Source organism: Silene latifolia, chromosome Y (genome assembly GCF_048544455.1).
Source record: "Silene latifolia isolate original U9 population chromosome Y, ASM4854445v1, whole genome shotgun sequence".
Taxonomy (NCBI): Eukaryota; Viridiplantae; Streptophyta; class Magnoliopsida; order Caryophyllales; family Caryophyllaceae; genus Silene; species Silene latifolia.
Window position 1 is genome coordinate 239,164,332 of NC_133538.1, and position 15,958 is coordinate 239,180,289.

At 38.0% G+C, this 15,958-nt stretch overlaps 1 pseudogene; it reads left to right on the forward strand.

The window, feature by feature from the left end:
• Positions 1 to 47: 47 nt before the first annotated feature.
• The window catches only part of LOC141634344 (uncharacterized), a 54,441-nt pseudogene continuing 38,530 nt past the window's right edge, over positions 48 to 15,958 (forward strand).

The window sequence follows — 15,958 nt, forward strand, 5'->3', positions numbered from 1 at the left end:
TTGCCTATTCCATACATAATTTAAATTTTGTTTTTGAAACGTAGGTTGTTGGAATCTTTAAAATGGTAGTACTTCCACTTTTGGGTCAGCTTGCTGATGAATATGGACAAAAACCATTGTTACTTCTCACCGTCTCTTCAACCATTTTCCCCTTCAGTATGTTTTAGATTAAATCTGCATTTCTGCCTATCTGTCTTATTAAGTTACTCCGTATATTAATCTGCTCAGAAAGAAAAATATGAAAAAGGTCATTCCAACTTTATTATGCATGAAAAGCAATGCATTCATTAACCAAAAGCAGTATAACATACCAGGAGCTACGGAGCTACTTCACCTATTCTTTTGGGTTCTTTACATTTATATATGGCAGTTTTTATTTTTTTTTAAAGTGAGAAGGTATGCCAAGTGGATGAGTGTGAGCATACTTCTATTCCTGGTTTTGGTCATAGTTGCGGTATCCACTGTTGTAATGATCTTAGCAAAGCGGTCACTTTTTTGTGTGACGACCTTGATTTAATACCATGAGTGTTAGAAGTAGATTAATGAATAGTGGGACCTACTTATTTTTGGGAGGGTATTGATGTCTTTTTACGATCTAATATATGTGTGACAATGGCAAAGCACATGCAGGTAAGTGTCTTCCACTGCCCAAGGATAATGTAGTGAATTTAAATGAATTAAGAGAGTACTAAAATATATCATCTTTTCCCATACGCAAAAGGCCTAATATTTTTTGGTTCTTGATTATGTGGACTAAAACAAAATGACTCACTGTTAAAGTGACTGCACTATCTTTTTATTGTTTATTGTGAAATAGTGATTTGATGCAATCTGCACGATAGATCATTCGGAAAAAACCTCTCCATGTTGGACAACATTGGGATAAGACTGCGTACATCCAACTCCCTTATCTCGCGATTTGGGAGCCCTTGCGGTACTGAGATAATGTTGTTGATGTTGTAGAGGGAGTACTAAATTGTTACTCCGTCTCAAACATTTCATGTGTCAGTTTTTGAACTGATAAATGTTCTACAGATCAATTGAGATATGTTTCAAATTTCATACAGGCTTACTTGTCATTAATCAGTCAAGAGATTTTGTATATGCATATTATATGATCCGGACAGTGTCCTACATCATAAGCCAGGGGAGTATTTTCTACATTGTCGTTGCCAATGCTGTAAGTCATGCCTCATGCCTAAAATATCTGGTCTTTCAAAATTCTTGCATGTATAAATATATAGAAACACCTTTTTTGCCTCTGTAGGCCGATGTTGTCGAGGATTCTAGAAGGGCTACAGCATTTAGTTGGATAACAGGTCTCTTCTCGTGTTTTAACTTCATCTTTCCACCTTCAGAATTTTTTTTTTAATGATTTTCATGACGAAAGGTACTCCTTTTAAAATATTCTCAGGTGTCAATTGCTCTTTTGTTCTTTTGCCCGGTTTTATATGCATTTCTTTCTACCTGAGACTGTCAAGAGAAAACAGAGGAATCAAATGCAGTTATCACCAATATCCAAGCTTCAGGGAGTTATTGCTGAGAGATACAACTCTATGAAATATGCTGGTACTGTTGTCATTAGCAGGTCAAATAACTTGCACACAAACCAATTTTCTTCTTTTTGTTTGTACTAGGCTTTATGCTGTCTTCTCATTGGGATATCTTGCTTATAAATAATTGGTATTTCTGATATCTTTTCCCTATTTTCTGTTAAAAATCTTTGTACCTTACTTTGGATATTCAGATGACTATCAGCGTTCTGTTTGCTCAACAGTCCAACACTCTTGGGAATTTCTCTGGTTTCCTTCTTTTACGATTTGGGAATGTCTGGCATTACGAGTGTTTTACTGGTATGAAAATGTTGATCTACTATGTTCAGCATGTTCTGATAGTCATTCTAGTGAGTCTATGTTCGAAATCTTACCCCTCCAGTCCTAGACGGCAGTTTACTTTTGGTTTTAGATAGATTTTTTATGTAAGCCCGTGGAAATGGGACAAGGAGCCTCACACTCACTCTCCAGAGTCTTCACCACTCAAAACATGCCTTAGTAAACTATTGTGTGGAACGAACTAAAATGAAATATGTAAACTATTGGTTGGGAGAGAGGGAATAATCAAGATAAATACTTGTATTCATCCAAGACACATGCATTACTATTTACTGCTCCACACATCAATTCATTAAGTTTTCCTTTTTGAGCTGTTGTAATGGATCACACTGATTCCTTTTTTGGGTAATAAATAACCCTAAAAATCACAACCATGTAACATTCACCTTCTAAATTCTGTGTCCATTATAAAGTGTACTCCATAATGAGAGAACATTAGCTAGAGAGTACTAATAAGAGAGTACTAATCTTCCATGTCCCTATAATAATTTTTGAACTTGCTTTTGTAAGGACACTTTACCACATCTCATTAATACTAATTCTAATTCATAGCCTAGAGTTATTCCTCTATAGATGTAGGTGATGGGAGTACTTTTCAAATTGCAGTATGCTTGCAGTTTCATGTTATCTAAAGTTTACATGTTTCCTTAAAATGATACTTTATGATAATGCAAATGAAGAACGAAAAGAAAACAATAATCTGTATTGTCGTTTTACATGTTTATTGTTTTGATATAAGAAACCAGAATTAGGCCATTTTTAAATTTTTAATTTCCTGACTTTGATGGTATAATGTTAAACTGCGTGAACATACTGAGAAGTTTGTGAATTCTGATGCTGCAGTACTACTTGAAGGCAGCTTTTGGCTTTAATAAAAATCAGTTTTCTGAGATACTGATGGTTGTTGGAGCAGGTTCCATTGTTTCTCAAGTATGTCCATGTCTTTAAATAGGGATAAGCTCATGCATATTTCACTTCAGTTGTCAAAAGCTTGGTGTAAGTCTGTCACTACATTCCCTTATTGTTTCCTCTGTATTTGACCTGGTCTTATTGTATGTTAATCCATGTTGTTTTTACATAGAACATTGACTTTGAAATAGGGGTAGGAAAAGGCCTCCTGTAATAACAATCTAATCCAGAACTTATATTTTGGTACCAGGATTACAAATATTTTTAACATACAAAATATATGCTTTAATCACACTTCAAAAGCTTTCCTCGGTTTTTGTATGTTTCTTCGTTGTGTCTTGACATGTTCTATGATGCCAATCTTGCTTCAACTTTTACTTTCTAAATTTTTTGTTTTTTTTACTGGTTTACCTCCAGTAGATGGTTTCATACAATTATATTAGGTAATGTTAAGCCATTTTTCTTCTTCTTGTTTTGTTTACCGCCAGATATTTTTGCTCCCGCTAGTTATCCCATTGGTTGGAGAGAAGGTGATCTTAAGTATGGGCTTGCTCGCATCAATAGCTTACGTAAGTTCCTCATTCAGCTCATTATGTATGCTGATACATGCTCAGGGCACATTGAGCTAATTTTTTGTTCACTTTATGGTTGTCTTTCAGGCATTATTCTATGGGTTTGCCTGGGCTCGCTGGGTAGGCACACTTCTCTTCTTGAACTAGTCTTTGCATTATTATTGTTATAGCCATTGGACACTCAATTACTGATGTGAAAAACCTTCTTCACCTTGACAATATTTCGGCTAAATTTCAGGTGCCGTACCCGAGTGCTTCATTTGGAGTCATATACGTTCTTGTTAAACCTTCTGTAAGTACTTGGATGTCTATACACTAGCCTAGTTATAATTTTTTTGTAGTTTTCTTTAATTTTTCTTTAAATTGTTTGTCAGACTTACGCCATTATTTCAAAAGGATCAATCTCTACTGATCAGGTGTGTGAAAGCTTACTAGTTACTACAAGAAGTTCTTTTACCATATTGCACAGGCCATCTTCTGAAAATCTTTCAGAAATAGTGTTTTTGTTTCTTCGTATATGTCTATTATATATGGAAACACATACTTTCACACTTCATCTCTTTCAATATTTAAGTGAAAAATAAATGAATTGTTCTTTCATAGAAAGTATTTCATTTATATGAGCATAATGATGTAATCTTTTTAAAATGTTTTTGATTCCATCTAATGTCGATAGCTTATCTCAAAAATATAAAACGGCATTGATTAAAAATTGGAGGGAGTACTAATTATCAATTACGAGTTCCAGTATTGGCTAATCTGAAGCGTAGAGTTGTTTTCTTTTCCATCCTCTGTTAGTTGCAGTATTGTCTTACTATGTTGTTTGTGATCAACCTTTTGCAGGGGAAAGCGCAAGGTTTTGTAGCAAGGGTGCAATCGATAGCAAACTTATTATCGCCACTTGTTATGAGTCCATTGACATGTTAGATTTGTATAGAGTACAATTTTTCTTAACCTGAATATCTTACATGAATACTGATTTGTCTCTGCTACCTTTTCATTTAGCCTGGTTTTTATCAGAAGATGCCCCCTTCAACTGCAAAGGTTTTAGCATTGTTTGTGCATCTTTATCCATGGTATACACATCGTTTCTCTTCTTTACCGTTGTCTCCTACGGAGTATTTATTTCCATTTCTAAATGGAGAAACTAACTTGTTACAGTATGACTGAAATACGAGGTTATAAAAGAAAATGACTCGTAAAATATTTGCATTTGTTAGCCACCATTGAATACGATTCTCAACACAATGTTCGTGATAGGTCATCTTAAACAGTGTCTTATGTTGTCATCACTTATGGTATGGTAGTGGGGTGGGTAATTAAGATGTTTTATCATCATGTCTTCTACATTTCACTGAGATTCTAAGAGCATATGTCCAGGTTGTTGCGCTGATCTTTGCCTTGGTATTGAGAGTAGAATCACCCTCCAAGGGTGAGTGTAGTACCAAACCTGAAGACATTGAAGCACCACTATTATCTTGAAGTTCTTGCTCCAGCGTTCGCTAGCTTCCTTTGTGTTGAGTTTATGGATTCAAGTACCTAAGAGGGGGAGGGGGTGAATTAGGTACTATTTAAAAAATTTAACTTCAACTTTATCAATTTAAAGTGAGTTGTAGGAACGAAAGAGATGAGAGTATACTTCGAATAATATTGCAAGATTAAACGAGTATTAAAATGAGTGTTTGCTGAAGTATGAAAGTAACAACTGTTTTGACTGTAGCTATTTGTCTCAGTTTATGGAGTACAGACTGCAGACCAAATGTTACAGTATGAGGAACTGTTACTTCGAAAGTTATGCAAAACAAAACAAACAAAATAAAGAGCAGCGGAATAAAACAAAGAAGATCAAACACGAGATTTTTGAATTGGTTCGGCAAGAACTCAAGTGCCTACGTCCAATCTACTTTTTATTGAATTATTTTAGTGATCTACTCCGATTACTAAAACCCGTACAATAAAAAGACAACAACCTACTCCGGTTGTGACACAAGTTCAAGAACTACTCCGTTATTAGAACAAGCCAACTCGCAACCTACTCCGGTTGCCAAAGAGTTGAAGACTACTCCGTCCTAAACTCTACACACACACTAAGAATGTTATAAGGATCAAGCTTCCACTAACTTATTCTTAAAAAGAATTAAGGTGGACAACTTTACAAGATCAACAATTCATAAGTGAGAGAGTCTAGTATATTAAAGTAACAGTAGCCATGATTGTAACACTTAAAGACTTTTAAAAGCTTTGCAAAGTTATGACTCGGTTTTTAAGTTTTGAAAAACAATTTGCAAACTTAGATTAAATCTCAGAAAAGTCTTGAAGAAATGAGAGGAAGAGGCACGCCTTTTATAGAGAGGATGAGCAAGGGAGTTGTTAGGGTTTTGAGGGTCAAAGACCATCACATGTGATGAGTCTCAACAACTTTCCAAACTTGCACCAAAGAAGGTTCTTATTCAAAAGGCAAAAGAGAGAAAGAGTGTTTGAAATTATCCAAAAGAGATCATGCAATTTCAGAAAACAACTAAGGGAAAATAAATCACATGATGACAAGCTTTCACAAAAATGGCAAAAAGCATTTCTTGTTTTATGAAAGACCAAAGGGTCAAATTTGCACAATGGGGAAATAATTTGAAATGATAATTATTGACTTTTTTCTAAAAGGTCAAATCCTTGTAATTAAAAATCTGAAAGTTATCTTTCAAAATGTAAGACACGTAAATGACTTTTGAAAGATAAGAAAGTGTTCAAGTGTTACGAATTGAGGCAACAGTCCAGGCTGTTGTTACTTGTGAAAGTAACAGTGGTCTTGACTGTTTCTATTACACTAAAATACTTTACTTTCTAACTTGTATATTAGATGACGCCTAGGACTCAATACAATAGGATGATCAACAACTCAACACTTCTTAATCCAAGCTTGATTTAACCATAGATTCTGAAAAGGTAAACTAAGAAAGCACACATCAAATGGGCATGTTATCATCAATCAAAGGAACCCAACAAATTCCCCCTTTGATGATGACAAGCCCTAAAACGAATGTAAGCAATGTAAACAAACACCTTAATTAAAGATTTTTAAATAAGCAAGATCATATGAGGGAAGGGACTATATTACCTTATAGAGCAAGAACATAGATCATACTTAACATGACAAGTTTACATTGCCCCAAAACAAGAGTAAAAGTTGTGAAGGTTAGGCCTAGTTATGAGTTAACCAATGTGCAAAGAGATTAAGAGCATGAGTTTACCTTTTCCCCCTCTTGACATCATCAAAAAGGGCATGGATGTCAAAAGCATTCAAGATTAAACACACATAAGAAAACATAAAAAGACACATATAAACGTGACAAGATAACAAGGTCAACTCAAACATACGGTTTAACATAGTCTAACCATAGTTCACCACGGCTAAAAGGAGTTTAACATACACCACCAAGCAAAATATTAAGAGTGAAAAAAGTTTGAAAAGGGCGTAACAAGGTGAGACAAAAGCAAGGATAATATGGGAAGGGGGGTTTGGTTATGTGGAAGAGGCTTGGTCACCATCCGACTCGTCACCCAAGGGATCTTCATCCAACGGGTCAGCTACACCATTGTCACCGTGCTCCTTGGTTGAGACAAGAGTGGAAATGATATCCACTTCTCCACGAATTAAGTCCACGGTGGAGGCAAGAGCCAAGATAGCCGCATCTTTTTGAAGCTCATCTTGCTTCAACCAAGCACTCAAATCCGCATTAGCTTGAAACACTTCACTCAAACTACCCGTACCAACATGCCTAGTAGACCCACCCTCCGGATCCGTTTTAATTTTCACCTAAATAAGTTCATCATTTTCAACCTTAATCAACATTTTTCCCATTTTCCCATCAGTCATTGTGTCACACATATCCAAAGATCCTACACTCGAGCTAATAAGGACTCCTTGTGCCTTAAGCACCACCGACAACCACATACCATAGGGAAGATGAAGGACACTTTTTGAGGGTTTTCGGAGTTAAGCCGAGATGAGGGCAAAGCGTTTGAACATGAGCCCAATTAAATTGACCTTTTTGTGAGTGGCTATGTGATAGATAAGGTATTGTTGAGCTATGGATAATTTGCCCTGATCACCCGAAGGGTAAATGGAGCGACACATAATGTTGAAAATAAGGCGAAGGGAAGGGGGTATGGTGGTGTTACTCACGGGTCCACAAGTTACAGCTTTGGGAAACACGACTTTTGCGACTGATAAAGGAGATGCATATGGTAAGGGAACCCAAGACTCGGCTGGGAGATTGTCATAACCTCCGGGTGGAATTTTGAGAGCATTGAAAAAATCAGATTGAAGGAGTTTAAGGGGTTTACCATTTACCTTAGCCGTGAGGAAATCACCGGACTTTTCCACATGCACAGTCGCGAAAAACTGAACCACTTCACTTACAAACACAGGTTCACGAATTTCCAGAAGGTTTTCCCAACCTTGAGCAGCAATCATATCTCGGACGGGATGAAAAGCAGGAGATTCGTACCAAGACTGATGATAAACTCGAGGGGAGTGAATGGCTTTGGGATTCATCAATTTTTCACAATTTTTGTAGATGGAGGTAGGGAGATCCAGGTTTTCGAGTTGTTGCCAAACACTAGCCATATCCCATTTGGAAATCAGGGATACGGAATCAGAAGGAGAGAGGTATACCAATTTTTTCTTTGACGGTTTTGATTTTTTGGAAGGAGGCTCAAGAGACGGTTCAACAGGATGATTGATTGTGGGGGTTTCAATGTCACTTTTTTCGACACTTTCGAAAATAGGGGGTAATTGCGATGAAGAAGCTTTATCCTTTCTTTTATTTATTTTCTTTGACGGAGTCAGAGTGGGATCGGCAGACATAGACGGATTCTCAGTTGTACTAACCGGAGTTTCTTCACTTTCATCAACATCCACATTCACAGTTTCGATGGAGGAGCTGGGGTCCGCTGTACTCTTTTTGCGACCTCCTCGGGTTCGACGGCCAACCATGGTGGAGATTGGAACGTCGTCAGATGGGACTGTGGTTGGTGGAATAGTGGCAAGAGGTGTTGGATGAGGGTTTACGGGTTCTGGGTTAGGGGTAGGTGATGGGTTTTGTTGACGAGGAAAGGCATAGGAATATTTTTGAGATGGCATGGTTTGAGAGGTAGGTGGTGGGTCAGATGTGACGGATGGGGTAGTCATTTTCACGGTTTTGATGGGTATTGTGGTATTGAAGGACGTTTTGACCATGGTGGGTAAAAGGAGAGTTAAATGGGTAGGTGAGATGGAGGGAGTGGAAGGTGAAGGTGAAGGTTTTGTGGGTTGAGGGAGTTTGGACGGGGGGTTAGGGATAGAAAATGGCCCAAACATTAAATGAGGGAAGTAAGGGTAGTTGGCCCAATTTAATTAAATTAATCACTCGAAATAAAAGGCAAGATAGCATAATATAAACGTAAATTTAGATATGAGGTTGAGTGATTATCGACTCACAAATACGGTGTCAACTTTTGGTTTAAAAATGAGAATGCACTTAGAACACTTAATAACATATGTCCATTTTAGTTTAATCAATTAAGGAAATTAGCAAAACTCACACTAAAAATCACAAGCAATTAATTAACCCAATTTCTAGTCTAAATTTCTCAAAATGTTCTCTTGCAAGTGGCTTAGTGAAAATGTCGGCAATTTGATTTTTGGTTTTGCAAAAGATAAGTCTAACATGTCCTTTCTCTACATGATCACGAATGAAATGATGACGAATATCAATGTGTTTGGTTTTAGAGTGTTGAATAGGATTTTTGGAAATATTTATTGCACTCGTATTATCACACATTATGGGAACGGAGTCAAAAATAATACCAAAATCCAAGAGTTGTTATCTTACCCAAAGTAATTGAGAACAACAATGTGCGGCACTAACATACTCGCTTTCGGCCATTGAAATAGCTACCGTGTTTTGTTTATTTGAGCCCCAAGAAATCAAACAAGGACCCAAGAATGTTGCAATTCTGGAGGTGCTCTTTCTATCAACCGTGCACCCCGCATAGTCCGCATCCGAAAATCCTATGAGATCAAAAGGACAATGTAAGGGATACCATAAGTAGAGATTTTGTGTTCCAATCAAATACCGAAGAATTCGTTTAAAGGCTTTAAAATGGGATTCATTCGGATTTGCTTGGAACCTAGCACATAAACAAACGCTAAAGAGAATGTCGGGACGACTTGCGGTCAAGTAGAGAAGTGAACCTATCATACCTCTATTGTAACACCCCGGCCCAAACCAGCTGTGTACATGGCCCACAAATCAACACGGGTCCTTTACAGCGCATTTTGTCCTCACTCATGTGCATCCCGGAAACCTTCCCAGGAGGTCACCCATCCTAAGACTACTCCCCGTCAAGCACGCTTAACTTTGGAGTTCTTTCGCATGGATGACCATAAAAGAAAGTGCACTTTAAGCACTAGTCATTTAAGCCTATCACTGGACCTCTTCAATTACCGTGGGGTATTACAGTCACCCCCACTTGAAGAACGCAACGTCCTCGTTGCGCCTGGGAGCATAACCGCTAACCCAGAATCCTCCCCCGCTAGGTGTGTGATCACAATGGAGCGTATAACCACTGCCTCCAGGAGCGTATAACAACTGCCTCCGATCACCACACGGTCGCAGGATTGCTCTGATACCACTTGTAACACCCCGGCCCAAACCGGGTCGGGAGCGGTTACTTATGATAGCTCACCAGGCTGTGTACATGGCCCACAGATCAACACGGGTCCTTTACAGCGCATTTTGTCCTCACTCATGTGCATCCCGGAAATATTCCCAGGAGGTCACCTATCCTAAGACTACTCCCAGTCAAGCACGCTTAACTTTGGAGTTCTTTCGCATGGATGACAATAAAAGAAAGTGCACTTTGTTGATATGAGTAGTACTTCCAATCCCTTTAAGCACTAGTCATTTAAGCCTATCACTGGACCTCTTCAATTACCGTGGGGTATTACATCTATACACCTTTTCACTAACATTCTTACCGATTTCATCTTTGTCCAATTTGGACCCGGCTACCATAGGTGTATCGTGTGACCTACCATTTGTCATCCCAAATTTCTTAAGCATTTCCTTAATGTACTTTTGTTGATGAATCATGATTCCATCCTTTGATTGTTTAATTTGGAGCCCAGGGAAAAATCCTAGCTCACCCATCATGCTCATTTCAAAATCCGATTTCATTAGTTCCGAAAAATATAAGTAAAGGAGTTCATTTGTTGCACCAAATATAATGTCATCAACATATACTTGTACAACCAACAGTTCGTCTGACTGTGACTTTAAGAACAATGTTTTGTCAACGGAGCCTCTTTTAAAACCATTTTCAATAAGAAATTTAGACAATCTATCATACCAACACCTAGGTGCCTGTTTTAAACCATAAAGAGCTTTGTCTAATTTGAAAACATGGTTAGGCAAATCATTGTTCTCAAAACCCGGTGGTTGCTCTACAAAGACATCTTCTTCCAAATATCCATTTAAGAAAGCGGTTTTAATATCCATTTGGAAGAGTTTAATGCCTTTGTTAGCCGCAAAAGCTATAAGTAATCGTATGGCCTCAAGTCTAGCTACCGGTGCATAGGTTTCATCGTAGTCAATACCCTCTTATTGGTTATAACCTTGCACCACTAGCCTAGCCTTGTTCCTTACAATTTCTCCTGAGTCATCAAGCTTATTGCGAAAGACCCACCTAGTACCAATGACGGTACGATTAGGCGGTCTAGGGACTAAGTGCCATACCTCGTTTCTTTTTAATTGATTGAGTTCTTCTTGCATAGCAAGCAACCAGTCTGCATTAGTCAAAGTGACTGTTATATTTGAGGGTTCAATTTGAGAAAGAAAGGCATTGTGGGCACAATATTCGTTGAGATGAGCGAGATTGTTGAGGGATGATCTTGTTCGAATTCCCGAGTTGAGTTCGCTTGTGAGATTGGAGAGTGGATGAGAGCTTTGATGTTTCCACTTCTTTGGAACAACGGTTTCTTGTTCCCCCTCAACAGCATCAGTCATAGTGACTGTTTCTTTTTGCTTGGAGTGATCTTCATCATCACTGTTTTGGGTTGATTCTGTTCTGGAGGTAGAGGCAACAGTCGTTGGGTCTGTTGCATCCAGAGAAGAAACAAGATGGCAGTGTGCTACGTGTTCCCCTAACTCGCTGATTTCCTTTGAAGGTGAGTCCCGTGTCTGCATTGCGAGTCAGCGTTGGGAGCTTCTTCATCCTCGAACACGAAGTCCTTTCGAACATGACCAATCTCAAACTCATCGTCATCATCATCATCATCTTCCACGTATTGTACCTGTCCAAGCACACTAGATTCATCAAAAATGACATGGATGCTTTCTTCAATTAACATGGTTTGTTTATTGTAAACTTTATAGGCCTTGCTATGATCGGAGTAGCCAATAAATACTCCTTCATCACTACGTGGATCGAACTTACCCAAGTTGTTTTTACCATTGTTATGAACAAAATATTTGCTTCCAAAACATCTAAAATATGAAATATTGGGTTTTCTTCCACGTAGCAATTCATAGGGAGTTTTATTCAATATACTCCTTATCATGACACGATTATGAATGTAGCAAGCGGTACTTACCGCTTCGGCCCAAAAGTTCTTAGGCAACTTACTACATAATAACATTGTTCTAGCCATACCTTCAAGGGTCCTATTCATCTTTTCAACCACACCATTTTGTTGTGGGGTTCTAGGAGCCGAGAAGTTATGGTCTACACCATTGTCATCACAATAAGCACCAAATGATGAGTTTTCGAATTCGGTTCCATGATCGGTTCTTATTGAAACAAGTTTTAAATCAAGTTTGTTTTGAATCTTTCTTAACCAAATTAGAAACTCATCAAATGCCTCATCCTTAGAGCTTAAGAAGAGTGCCCAAACAAACCTAGAGTAATCATCAACAATGGCACACACATAACGACTAGCACCTCTACTTCTAGTTCTCATTGGTCCACACAAGTTGATATGTAGAAGTTGTAAAGGTTGAGATGTACTCACAATTCTTTTGGATTTAAAGGAACTTCTAACATGTTTGCCTTTAGCACATTCATCACATACTTTATCAAAATCAAACTTCATGTTGGGAATACCTTCAACTAAGTCGAGTCTTTTAAGGGTATTAAGAGTTTTAGTACTAACATGACCAAACCTTTTATGCCATAACCAAGGATCATTGTTCATGACACTCATGCAAGACATGGTATGACCGGATAGAGTTTTCAAATTAGTTAAGTACACGTCTTCCTTCGAGTATTAGTTCATTAGTAGTGGCATCAATTATTCGACACACATTAGCACTAAATTCTACAATATTACCCTTATCACAAAGTTGAGAAATACTAAGGAGATAATGTTTCAAACCTTTGATAAGCCGCACGTTGTCGACACAAAGTAATGGTGACTTACCAACTTTTCCAATACCAATTACTTCACCTTTCTTGTTGTCACCAAACCTTACCGTGCCACCATTGTATTCTTTAAGTGAGAAGAATTGGCTTCTATCACCCGCCATGTGACGAGAGCATCCGCTATCCAAGTACCAATTGCGGCTGCCTCTCACCAAGCCCTACACAAGATTAGATTTTAAGTTTAGGAACCCAAACAAACTTGGGTCCCCTTTTGTGATCAACATATCTTACGGTGTCTTTCCTAATTCATATTTGCTTTATTACTTTGATGTTCTTGTTAATGTCCTCAAATCTTTTTCTACAACCATTGAAAATATGACCATTCTTTCCACAATAGTTGCAAATAATGTACTTGGGAAGACCCACGTATTTCCTTTTTCTAAAATCAGTTTTAGGCCTCTGGATGCAACAGTCAATCTGACCGTTCCATTTGAAGCCCAAACCAGCAACTTTGTTACATCTCTCGGTTTGACTTGTGAGAAAGTTTAACATGGTTTGACTTCCTTCCCATTTCTCGGTGATGTCTTTGGATTTTACAAGTTCATTGGTCAAGTCATTGACTCTTGAGAGGAGATGCAAATTCTTTTGTTTTTCCCTCTTGAGTTCATCATTGTTTACACTTTCTAAAGACAACCTTTTCTCAACTATGAAGTCATGGGTGTGGTTGTTGAGTTTAGACACGAGATACATGATTCTTTCTTTGGACTCTTCATATTTAGACGTCATCTAATCAAGACGTTTGTTTAGATCAACGAATTCATCGGATCTATGATGAGGAGTAGATCTAGAAGTGCTATATTCGGGCATACCTTTTTGAAGAAAAGTAAGCCTCTCATGAAGAACTTCTATATCTTTCTTAAGACTAACTACCTCACCTTTTAGACACTTGTTTTCATTGACTAAACATTTAATTTTCTCATTGGATTTGTCTAAATGTTTGTCAGAAGCAACAGTCCCAGACACTGTTTCTCTTAGGTCTACAATCTCAACCACGATGTAATAGACTTCATTTTCGAGAGCATCTTTGTCCTTCAAAAGATCATCACGTTCCTTGGTTAGTGAGGAAACTTGCATTACCAAGGTAGTGTTGACATTTTCAAGGTCAGAGACGTCCGTGTGGGTCATTCTAAGACGCTCTAGTTCTTTAGTCAAATGTTTGTTTAACTTGTTGACTCTTTTAACTCCATCATAAGCCTCAGAGGTGACAGTGACGCTGTCTGTGGCCTTTAGTTCATTTTTAAGATTAAAGTTCTCTTGAGCAATTTCTTCAATCTCATTTTGCATTACCTCAAGCTTATCATTTTGAAACCGACACTTATCAAAAAGTTGGTTTACCTCGTTGTCGGAATCGGATTCGGAATCATCGGGAGTAAGTTCTAGCCTTGGCCTTTAGATGGTTTACCTTGTTGTCGGAATCGGATTCGGAATCATCGGGATTAGCCATGAGGCATCTTAAGTGTTCATTTTTTGAGGTTTTTTAGACTTTTTCTTTAAGATGATTTTCAAGACACATTTTAGCCTCTAGTTCCTCATCTTCCTCGGAGTCGGACATTCCCCAAATAGCACTCATGACTCTATGTTTATAGTCCTTTTTAACCTTTTCTCTTCTTTCCTTTGATTTGATATCATCCCACTTGGGACATTGTTTAACTTGGTGAGTTTTATCACCACATTTAAAGCATCCCACGGTGGAGTTAGGTCGTTTCTTAGGAAAGCATTTTTTCGAGTAATTATTAGTGAACCTTTTGTTTCCTTGACCATTGACTAACCCGGCTAGATTCCTTGTGAACATAGCAAACTCGTCTTCCTCCTCATCTTCTCCATCACTTGGAGAGGATGTGAGGGCGAGACTCTTTCCCTTTGAGGACTCACTAGAATGCTTATCGAGATTAAACTCGTGAGCCATTAGTGATCCCATTAGTTCATGAAGAGATAGGGTTGACAAGTCTTTAGCTTCCTCTATGGCGGTGACTTTGGGTTGCCACTTAGAGGTTAGACTACGAAAGATTTTTCGAATGATGTCCTCGGACTCGAAATTCCTTCCTAGACTTTTAAGCTCATTAATAATACAAGAAAAACGTGAAGAGAAACTATTTACGGACTCGTCCTTTGACATTCTAAACATCTCATATTGTTGCATGAGAAGGTCAACACGGTGTTTTCTTACTTGGGACGTCCCTTCATAGGCAAGTACAAGGGAATCCCAAATAGATTTTGCCGTAGGACATCCAGATATTCGACTAACTTCCCCCTCACCAACACAATGTTGAAGAATCAACATTGCTTTGGAGTTCTTTTCGGCAAGTTTGAAGTCGTTTTCATTGTAATTTCTTTTCTCTTTCGTTTTGGTGAAACCGTTTAAGATATCAGTTTCCTCAATAACAGGAGGTCCATTTTGGATGATGTTCCAACATTGATAGTCTATGCTTTTGATGTAATGTTCCATTTAGAGTTTTCACCATCCAAAATTCGAACCGGTAATGACCGGGATCTTGGAGTGTTTCTCGGAATCCATTACCCACGAATCAAACTCTAAGGCGATTAGCCTCGATCAAGAGCACGAGGCTCTGATACCAATTGTTGAGTTTATGGATTCAAGTACCTAAGAGGGGGAGGGGGTGAATTAGGTACTATTTAAAAAAATTAACTTCAACTTTATCAATTTAAAGTGAGTTGTAGGAACGAAAGAGATGAGAGTATACTTCGAATAATATTGCAAGATTAAACGAGTATTAAAATGAGTGTTTGCTGAAGTATGAAAGTAACAACTGTTCTGACTGTAGCTATTTGTCTCAGTTTATGGAGTACAGACTGCAGACCAAATGTGACAGTATGAGGAACTGTTACTTCGAAAGTTAAGCAAAACAAAACAAACAAAATAAAGAGCAGCGGAATAAAACAAAGAAGATCAAACACGAGATTTTTGAAATGGTTCGGCAAGAACTCAAGTGCCTACGTCCAATCTACTTTTTATTGAATTATTTTAGTGATCTACTCCGATTACTAAAACCCGTACAATAAAAAGACAACAACCTACTCCGGTTGTGACACAAGTTCAAGAACTACTCCGTTCTTAGAACAAGCCAACTCGCAACCTACTCCGGTTGCCAAAGAGTTGAAGACTAC